Here is a 10,439-nt window from a genome sequence, read left to right on the forward strand (position 1 = left end):
GTAAAGGAGGTAACACAAATCAAAAATAAGCAGTTCAATAGAATACTGGTATAAGCTGGCACCAGATCCCTGATGGAGCTGACTGATGGAGTCAAGTGATGAGCACGTAATTTTCTGCAAGCCCTGAAGTTGGGCTTGGCAGTAAAATAGTGATCCTATCTTGGTAGGGCAGGTTGGCGATTCACCCTTAGGAAAAAGCAGGCAGCTTGTAAGGGTAGAGGTTCGTTCAAAGGGCATTTTATCATAACCACTTCTTTCTGTCAACTGAATATAAGATGTACCATCCCACATTACCCAGAGCAGAGAACCCTCTGCACATGTGAATGAATCACTGCCCCATTCCCAAACAGAGCAGGGCCTATGATCTTGAGTCTTCCACCAATCAGACTTTAAATGAAAAGTTCATCAGGAAAAATGGAGACAGTTCCCCTTTCTCTGTGTTGCATAAGGAATAGAAATTCTTGTTAGAAATTAACATATGTAAAACAACAAACATAACACATAGTCTATAACTTTTGAACAAATACATCCAGAGTTTTTTCTATGCATTTATATAATCTTGACTAAGTTATTGTAATTTATTGCTGTGCTTCAGTTTCTTCATCTGTAAAATGAAAATAATAACACTATCTACCTCACAGAGTGATTGAGGGGAAAATATGAGTTAATACATACAAAGTGAGTCAAACAGTATCTTGCAGATAGTAAGAAGTACAAAAGTAATATTTTCTCTTTCTAGCTAGCATTTCTCCATTTAGATTCAGCTATATATTTTTATAAAATACAGTGAAAGTATCCATATTTCTTTGTAGCCTGCTTTTTTTCACTCTACAATGAAGAATGAACTTCTTGCCCTGTGGGAGTTTTAAAAGTGCAAACAGACCATCAGATCCTTTGAGTGATTTTTCAAAAGTGAACAGTAGTTGGGGAGAGTGGACCCTGGTCCTTCAAGGGCTTTATTTCAAGGTGATGAGCTAGGTTTGGCAAGGCCTGGATCTAATACTTCTTGGAATGAGAAGCTGAGGAATATTTCTTGAATCTAATCTCAGTGTCCAAGCCATGAGCACATCCTTAGAGCTCACCAAGGCCAATGGTTTTCAAATTGATTTTGTTGGTTTGTTTAGGCAGTAACCCCCACAATTCACACACACACACATACACACAAAATCCTATGTGAAACTCTACCCAATATGCAAAATAATTTTAAAACATCAGTGTAAATTTATTTTATAACCTCAAATGTATAACATTTTCTTCTTATAAAGCTTATCAATAAGATCAAAACATATTCTTAATCTAAATCCATTCCAGTGGGTGTGAACCCATTGTAAATAGGACTTTTGAAGGTGTTATTTTTAGTTAGGGTATGGCCAACTGAATCAGAATGGGTCTTAATCCTACTACTGGAGTACCTTATAGAAGAAAGTCACGGGGAGGAGCCAGAAGCTGGAAGTAACCCAGAAAAGAAAGGAGAGGAGATCGCTATATGAGAAGGAAAGCCAAGGACCCAAGGATTGCCAGCCTACCCCGGGAGGAAGCAAGCCTTCTAGCCAACACCTTGATTTGGACCTCTGACCTCTGACCTCTGAAACAGTATCTGGCAAATAGTAAGAAGTATTAAAGTAATATTTTCTCTTTCTAGCTTGCATTTCTCTATCTAGATTCAGCGATATAGTTTTATAAAATATGATGAAAGTATTCATATTTCTTTGTGGCCTGCTTTTTTCATTCAACAATATGGCATGAACTTCTTGCCCTGTAGGAGTTTTAAAAGTTTAGAACTGTTTATTAGAAAATAAATTCCTAATTTTTAATCCAACCCAATGTGTAGTATTTTGTCATAGCAGCCCAGGCAAAGTAAGACAAAGGTTATTTTGCTTAATGAAAATTTAAACTCCAAGGATATGAATGATAATCACAGTCTTATGTCAACATTAGCTTCCATAAAATGTAATTAAACCTTTTAGAAAATTCTGTAGCACTATTCTCATAGAATGAGGTATTGAAACTATTACTCCAACTCCTAAATGTATAGATGAAAAAACCAAGGCCCAGAAATACTACATACTGTTTGGGCTTTTAATCTTAAAAGGCCCAATAATAAAAATAATCTGATAAGAGGATAAAAATTAAAATGTTACTGAAGAAGTTGTCTGGAATGGTTAATAAGTATTTTCCACAAAATACAGTTCTTTTAAATTTAAATGATTACTATACAGTTCTCCAATAAATAAAAATGGAAATGGTCAATTAACCTAGCTGATGTTCTTTTTTGTTTAGCATTATCCTCATAGTTGGTAGCCCAGAATTGTGCTGACTTTGTAATTTGTGTTTTATTCCATTAGTAGACATAAAGATTTACTGATCATCTCTAATAGTTAAATTATGTATTTCAACTTCTGAGTCAGCATCCCATTTTCTACATATCTACTGGTCTTATCTATTAAGCATCCATCCATTCATCAGTAATTTCATGTGTTTTCTCATTGTGAGGCTTGCTGTAAAATTCAGGATATCGCTATTGACAGTCAATCTCCTTAATTAATTAAATAAGGCCAAGCTTCACTGACAGAAACTTGAAATCTGATTCCACACTTTACTCTGCCACCTCCTCCTTAAACCCTAGATATTTGATACATAACTTCTTAACTTCTTAGCATACTTACAGTTATTCCATCCATTTGTATGAAGAATCCCTGACCCCCACGTCGAGCATTGTTCTTCAGAACTTTATGTATATTTGGTCTTTTTAAAAAATACGAAGAAAAAAAAACAGTCCTTGCAAATGATCCAATCATATTTTTAAAAATTATATTTGAAATATACCATATATACAAAGAAATGTATGTAAGGTACTTGCAGGAAGCAAAGTCATACTTTAAAAAAATCAGTTGTATCATAAAATCATACTTGCTTATTTTTAGACAGTTTAGAAAATATTTGAAAAGTATAAAAATGTCTAATAATATGACTCTGAAAATCACCCATAAATCCAAACTTTGTTCTCTCTTTCTCTCTTTCTGTGTCTGTGTGTGTGTGTTAATTTTTTTTTGTCCTCCATTTTTCACTCAACAATATGGCATGCTTATTTTCCCATGGTGCTAAATATTCTAAACAATCATACATTTTAAAGGCATCTTTATTTCTTCCCTTGTTATTGAACACTGGTTTTTCTCACTAGTGTTTTGTTATTATAAGACTATAATGAAGAAATTTAGGCAAAATATTTTCCCTCATCTCTGATTTTTGCTTTGCTAAGGTCATATCTTCTGACATCATATTTTGTGCATATACTGAAAACTTGCTTAGTAATACTCCTAAATCTATTCTAGCCTGTATATAAATTATTTATATTCTAAAGTTCCTGGAAAAATTATTTGGGGCTTGGCTTATAGAAATAACACTGGTAGATTCTGGTTCCTACTCTTGATTGGTTTACTAAGCTTTGGTTTCTGTAAAATCTTTTTGGCTTCTAGAAGTTTCTTTGTGGCCGAGCAATATTGACATGATGAGAAATATCCTGCTAAAACAGACTGAGACTTGGAGGGATGATCAGGGATTAATAGGAGACATGGAAGCAGCAAAGGAGAGGTAAGGAAAAGCAGAAGTATGTAGGAGAAGGAGGAGAGCACAGATGTGGAACTTGAAATTGTAAAGAAAAACAGGAGAGTAGCTGGGAAATAGTGTCCAAGGCAGCAGAAGGGTCAAGATGAGGGGGAACCAAGGAGACATCCTTAGATCTGGCCAGAAAGTGGTCAGTTTAAGTAGTGCTGATGAAAGATAGAAGACAGGGAGATTGTTTCAAGGAAAATGAGTTATAACAAAAAGCCTGAACCTCTTTTTTAGTGCTCCAAGGCCATTCTGCTGGCTAGAGCAACATAATTCATACAACTCCATTCATTCATTAATTCTACAAGTATTTATTAACACCATTATATATGAGGCACGGCTTTAGGATAGAGGGACAGAGCAGTGAATAAGACAGACATGGTCTCTGCTCTGGTGGATCTTACGTTCTGTTAAGGAGAAACAGTCAATTAACAAGGAAACAAATCAATGGAAAGAAAATGTGAGATGGTGATAAATACAAGTGAAATAAAACAGAATGATGAGTTAGTTGTTTGGGATTAGGGGGAAAGCTAGTTTACATAAGGTAGTTAAGGGAAGTCTTTCTGAGAGGTGATAATTGAGAGGAGTTATGAGAAGAACAAGCCAAAGGAACACTAGAGGATGAGTATCTAAGGAGAACAGCAATTGAAAAGCTAGGAGATGGTGATGAACTTGGCCTCTTCTAGAAACAGAAAGCTAGCCAGTGTGGCTGGAGTGGCATAAATGAAGGGGGTGGGATGGGGGAGAGAGCGTGAAACAGAAGGAGATTGGAGATATAGATGTAGGCAAGGGCCAGATCTTGTAGAGCCCTACAAGGATTTTGGATTTTACCTTAAAATGCAGTGGGAAACTAACTATGAAGATGAAATAATCCTGAAGTGAAATGATTGTGCTCTTGCTCGATGAGCATGAGTTTCACTGAAAGTACTCTAAAAATCTAGAATGCTAATACTTCTGAAAATTAGTTAGCAGATATAGGGGACATCTTTTGTTTTGTCCCCTTACCTTACCTTTCCTACTTCTTCTGGTGACTGTATCTCTTCTACACCAACAAGCTGGCTCTGGTGGGGCTATCAAACAGAACCTCACTCTGCCTGGCCTCAGGAGTGGGCACAATCACCTAGATGTAGCTGATCATGATATCCCATTCCTCTGGCCACAGTGACTGGGCCAGGCCTGGGTATGTGACTTAAGCCAGGACCTCCACAGTTGTTCCCTAGGATAGAGTCAGATGCAGGAAGGGAGAAGTATCTCTTTCCTCTGGGGTCTAAGCTGGAATGAGGCAAGCTTGGCAATGCCTGTGGTCATTTCTCACTTTCCCACTCTGGATCCCCATATCCAAACCACCTCTGCATAAAAAAAAACCCATGCAGTTTGGAAAGAGTAGGGCAGACACACAGAATGAAGCTAAAAAATGGAAAAGGAGAAAAAGATGGAGAGCAGGAAACTATTGGCACTTTCTGACTCTAGGGGATACCTAAGGCCAGCTTCTTCTCTGGCCTTCCTAGTTAGAATGCTTGAGCAAATAAATTTCCCCCTTTGCTCAACCTAGTTTGGGTTGGGTTTCTGTCATTTGCAATACTTAGAATCCAGACTATTAACAGCATGTGAAAGAGGGAAAAGGAAAATCAGTTAACATTTACAAACCAGTGTCTCTATACAGAGCACTTCTTTCTTCACTAGAAATCAGGGATATGTGAACAGATGGACTGGGATGTGTATAATTTGAGATTTCAATTTCCTCCCACAAAAAAGCTACTGTTTATAAATGCTTCAGTGACCCAAAGCACTCACTCCCATACCTTCCCTCCAGTGATGTTGTGGTAAACCACCTGGGGAGGAAAAATACCCTGATTTGTAACATTTGCCAGTTTGCATTCTGTAAATACTCCCACCATGGCTGATAAAGCTACCAAAATTTTAACAACTGACTAGTAAGATTCCTGAATATTTAACAGTTGGTTCTCTTGAGCCTGTAAGAACAGGCTTCAGTACACTACTGCTTCTCTCCCTGTCTTCAATCTCTTCCCTCACTCCTCCCTGTTTCTCCCAATTACCCTCCCTCTCTGCCATGTAATTACAATTTCACCAAAGGTTTCCTATCTTCGCTGTCACCTTTCTTCTGATTCACACCAGCATTATCATCCTGCCAGAGTCCAGCCACACAAGGTTGCTGGAAAAAGCAGAGGCTTTGGAGTTGGACAGATTTGGATTCTGGTATTTGTGACCTTGAGTAAGTTGCTTAATAACTTTGAGTCTTGGTTTCCTAATCTGCAAAGTGATAATAATAATGCCTCCCTCGTAAGGATTTTCACAAGGATTTTATGAGACAATTCGTGTAATAAGTGACAAGTTAAAGCTTTGTCTTTCCCAACTCCTTCAGAGCAAGTGGCAACTCCTATCTGTGCATCCAAGGCACCATGTTAATTCTTGCCACATCAAATTGCAGTCTTCTCTCCCACAACTCTGTGAATTCCTTGAGTGCAGGGATTTTATCTCATCTTCATACCCCAGACCCTAGCTCAGTGTCTGGCACATGGTAGATATCCAATAAATATTAAACAAATGCTATCTGTGTTACCCCATTTCCTATTTGATCACGAGAAAAGCCAGGACAGAAAGAATTGGACTGCAGAAGAAAACGGGAGGAAGGACTCTGGGGCCTGGGAGACCCACTGGTATGTATGTGGGCTGCCAGTACAGCAACTGGGCAAGGGTGGGAAGGATCATGGAGAAAGCTGATTTGTTAGCCTATGGATCATTGAGTTCTCCCACCATTAGTTTACTTGGTACACAGGGCTGAACAGAGCCCGGGGGAAATAATTCACTCAATATTCACTCTTTTTTCCTCTCTTGTTTATCTTAGTTGCTGGTGCTCATGTCATATCTTTACATTTCTTTCACTGAATGCCTTTTTGGTTTAAATCTTTAAGTTATTTTTTCCTTCCTGTCCTGGAGATACATGAACCAGAGCCAATAAAATAAGAGCTCTCTTTTTTCCTTCACAGCTCTGAAAGCTTTACATAAGTGTTTCTTCACTTCTATTTTATAGCCAGGGCCAGATGCAGAAGTGCTAAAATATTTTGATAAGAGCTGTCCTGGCAGTAGTTCTTGCTTTTACAGCTATCCAAAGGGAGAGAATTAGCCAGGAAGTCAGCCCACAGAGAAGAGAGAAAGAAAATATGAAATTTCTCTATTGACCAAGGTTCTCAATTAGTTCAAAAAATCAGTTGAATGAGGAAAGAAAGAAAATGTTGAGACTATGTTGCTATCTAAATGAAAAACAATAAATAAATACAAAGGTCATAAAAATCACTAATATTTATTGGGAGGGAGTGGCTTTAAAGTTTACAGAATGCTTTTACATACACACTGATTTCCTGAGACCTCTTGATTAACACACACTCCCCAAACCCATAGTACCTATAAGGTAGCAACCATGCATGGAACAGGTGAAACTGAGGCACAGAGAAGTTAAGTAACTTGCCCCAGGTCACGTAACTGGTAAGTGGTGACACTAGTGTTTAACCGCTTCATTCTCCTGCTTCTCGTCTGCTTTGCAGGGGAGGAATCAGGAGGTACAGAGAGGTCAAGGAGTTGCACAGGGTCATGTAGAGCAGGAAACTGAAGGGCCTCCATCCTCTCCCTCCATACTCCGAAATGTGAAACACCATCGTTACCACCTTAGTCCAAGCCACGCATTTGTTTCACATTCTTTTCCATCTCAAAATGTTTCCTTCATTCTGTCCATTCTTTTGTTTCACTCCATTCCCCCTCACTCTGGCTCATGGGTGACCTTTGGGGCTGTTTTCATCCTTCTGTATTCCATACTCTTGGCGGTATTTCAACTGATGTGTCTGAGCCTTTACCCTGTTGCCAGGCATTGGTCCAAGCACTTTGCAAATGGTTATTCCTTCCAACAAACCTATGGAGCAGACACTCTTGTTATCCTCATTTTACAGATGAGGAAACCAAGTCATCTTACTTGTCCAAAGTCACATAGAGAGAAGGGGAAAGAACTAGGATTCAAGACTGAGCAGTCTGGCTTCAAAGCCCCATCCAGAATCATTTCACTATAGCTGCCTCTCATCTGGTACTTGAATGCACCTATGTCCTTGAGGTTATGTTCATACCTAGGCTTTCCTAGACATAGATGCCCTGGATGTCATTGTTTTCTACTCCTTTCAATCTATTGGACATGTAAATTTAGGCAGTGTAATCTGGCGTGCTGGAAAGCAGCTTTCGGAAAGGAATTTCTAAGGATATATGTGAGAAATTAAAATTCAGATTTTCTGAGTTTCAGTTCAGGATTCTATTTATTCATTAATTTGTTCATTTGTTCTTTCATTAGGCCAATGTTGCCTGCTACCTGCCTGAGAAACAGCGATTAAAAACTAAATAATTAAGCTACTTAAAGGCTTGGTTCATAACTATGAAGTAAAGTATTTGTTGAATAGGCTGCAAAATGTATGCAACTATTGAAAGCATGTCATTTTCCAAAGGAAGAGAGGAATTTAGCTTGACAGAAGGGAGGGTAACTAGCATGGGAATAGTAATGAAATAAAAATTCTGAATCCAATTTCCTTTGGTGAGATGTATTAGATTTTAATCATCTCAACCAAATGGCTGAAACCCATTTAAAGCCTCATCAGCTAAAATTTGCCTTATGTAAGTAGCTTCTTCATTCACCACTAGACGAAAAGCCCCTTTTACATGAAACTGAAGGTTACTCATCTCGGTCCCCCGACAAAATGCCTGGCATAGTGCCTGGCACATAGCAGGTGCTCAATAAATGTTTATTGAATTGAATTAAAAAGAAAACATTCACTACTTAAAATTCTGCACTCACCCCAGGAGAGAAAAGAATGAATGTGATGTTATGCTCTATTAAGTGCAAAAATGAAAACAAATGCCATCTCAAGGTTGGTAATTTAAGAATATGGGAAATCTGAAATGAAGTCTCTCCACAATGGAGAAATGCATGCAAAGCATTTTCTATATCAAGGTTTACTATGACAATACCACAAAATAGCCCAAAGCCTTTCTATTGTAATTTCAACTTTTCTAAGATCCAAGAATAAAAACATTCTGAAAAAGACAAACAGTTGCTCATTGTGTTTGATTTCAATTTAAAGTTTTTCTTTTAACCTACTAAGATTTCAAACAGAAGAACTTGGAGATTGAAAGCAGGCTTATTCATTAATTTTTCTGGGTATATCCATTTGTGGTTTTTTTTGAGGTGGGCAAGAAATAATATCCTCTTCCTTCCAATTGATAGAACCAATTGTGTGAGAGACACGGGGGTCAGGCAGATGGAAATCAAAATATCATCTTTATTATTCATGAAGAAGGAATTCAGAGATAGTGGTTCAGATGCTCTAGTTATATGTACTTACTAGTACTATGCCCCAGATTAAATTTACCCACCACCATGCCATGGAAGCCAGTCAGAGCCAGACAGTCAGAGCCCTCTTTGCAGGGAGGGACACGCCCCTTAAAACTTTGTGGCATGGAGCTGGAGAAAAGGCTGCTTCAGGGGAGAGCGGGGCTTCGGGTGGTGGAGGTGGCACAGAAGAAGCGTTTATGACCTTTTACAGTGAGGTGAAACAAATAGAGAAGAGAGATTAGGTTCTAACATCCAGAAGTCACATTGAAAGATTGATCCATCCTGGTTCCTCCTCCTTCAATTTGAATCCATTTGAGGTTCTTCAAATAGATCCCGAAGTGACAGATAAGGAAATAAAAAAAAGGTTTCAGCAGTTATCCATACTGATGCATCCTGACAAAAATCAAGATGATGCTGACAGAGCACAAAGGGCTTTTTTGAAGCTGTGGACAAAGCTTGCAAGTTGCTACTGGATCAGGAACAAAAGAAGAGGGCCATTCAGGCAGGAAAAGATACCTGGAACACACTGTGAAAGAGCAGAAAAAGCAATTAAAGAAGGAAAGAAAACCTACAAATGTGGAGGAGGAAGATCCTGAGCTGCTCAAACAGGCAGTATACAAACAGACCATGAAACTCTTTGCTGAACTGGAAATCAAAAGGAAAGAGAGAAAAGCCAAAGAGATGCATGAAAGGAAGCGACAAAGAGAAGAAGAGAGTGAAGCTCAAGAAAAAGCCAAACGAGAAAGGGAGTGGCAGAAAAACTTTGAGAAAAGTCGAGATGGTTGTGTGGACAGCTGGCAAAACTTCCAAGCCAACACAAAGGGGAAGAAAGAGAAGAAAAATCGGACCTTCCTGAGACCACCCAAAGTAAAAATGGAGCAGCGTGAGTGACCACCTGAGGTCACAAGTACAGAACCTTCCCCCGACTGCCTCCTCTCCTGCTTTGAAGGACACATTCTTCCCTCCCACCTCCACCCCAGCATAGAGTAGTATTTGCTTTTTAGTCCATTTTGTTTTCAATACAATTTACTATCGAACAGAGTAATTCTTTTGTACATTGAATGAGGGGCTCAGTTTAAAAAAAGACCTTTTCCCATCCCTTCCTTACCCCCGTAGCAACCAGGACTGGAAGGTGCCACTGTTGGCACTGCCTTCTCTTCCCAAAGCCAGGAACTTAATGTTTTGTACGTCACTGAACTGTGATGGTTAGAAACTTCATGTGTACTTTGTGGAAATCATCTAATTAAATACGTTGCTAAAAAAAATCTTTATGGCATGGCTTTTTGACCAAAAGGGGGAAAAGAAAGGTGACAAAATAAGGTTTCAGTGGCTAGGAGATTTCAAGTAGGGTCAAGAGGCTCTCCTGGAGGTCACTCTAATGCAAGCTCCAGCTAGATATTCCAAATGCCCGCAGTATGCCAAGCCCTAACCAACAGTAGTCACA

At 38.8% G+C, this 10,439-nt stretch overlaps 1 pseudogene; it reads left to right on the forward strand.

Moving 5' to 3' along the window:
• The first annotated feature begins 9,012 nt into the window (after window positions 1–9,012).
• On the forward strand, window positions 9,013–9,886 carry LOC119513186 (annotated as a pseudogene).
• The last annotated feature ends 553 nt before the right edge of the window (window positions 9,887–10,439 follow it).

The sequence above is a fragment of the Choloepus didactylus genome, chromosome 2 (genome assembly GCF_015220235.1).
Source record: "Choloepus didactylus isolate mChoDid1 chromosome 2, mChoDid1.pri, whole genome shotgun sequence".
NCBI lineage: Eukaryota > Metazoa > Chordata > Mammalia > Pilosa > Megalonychidae > Choloepus > Choloepus didactylus.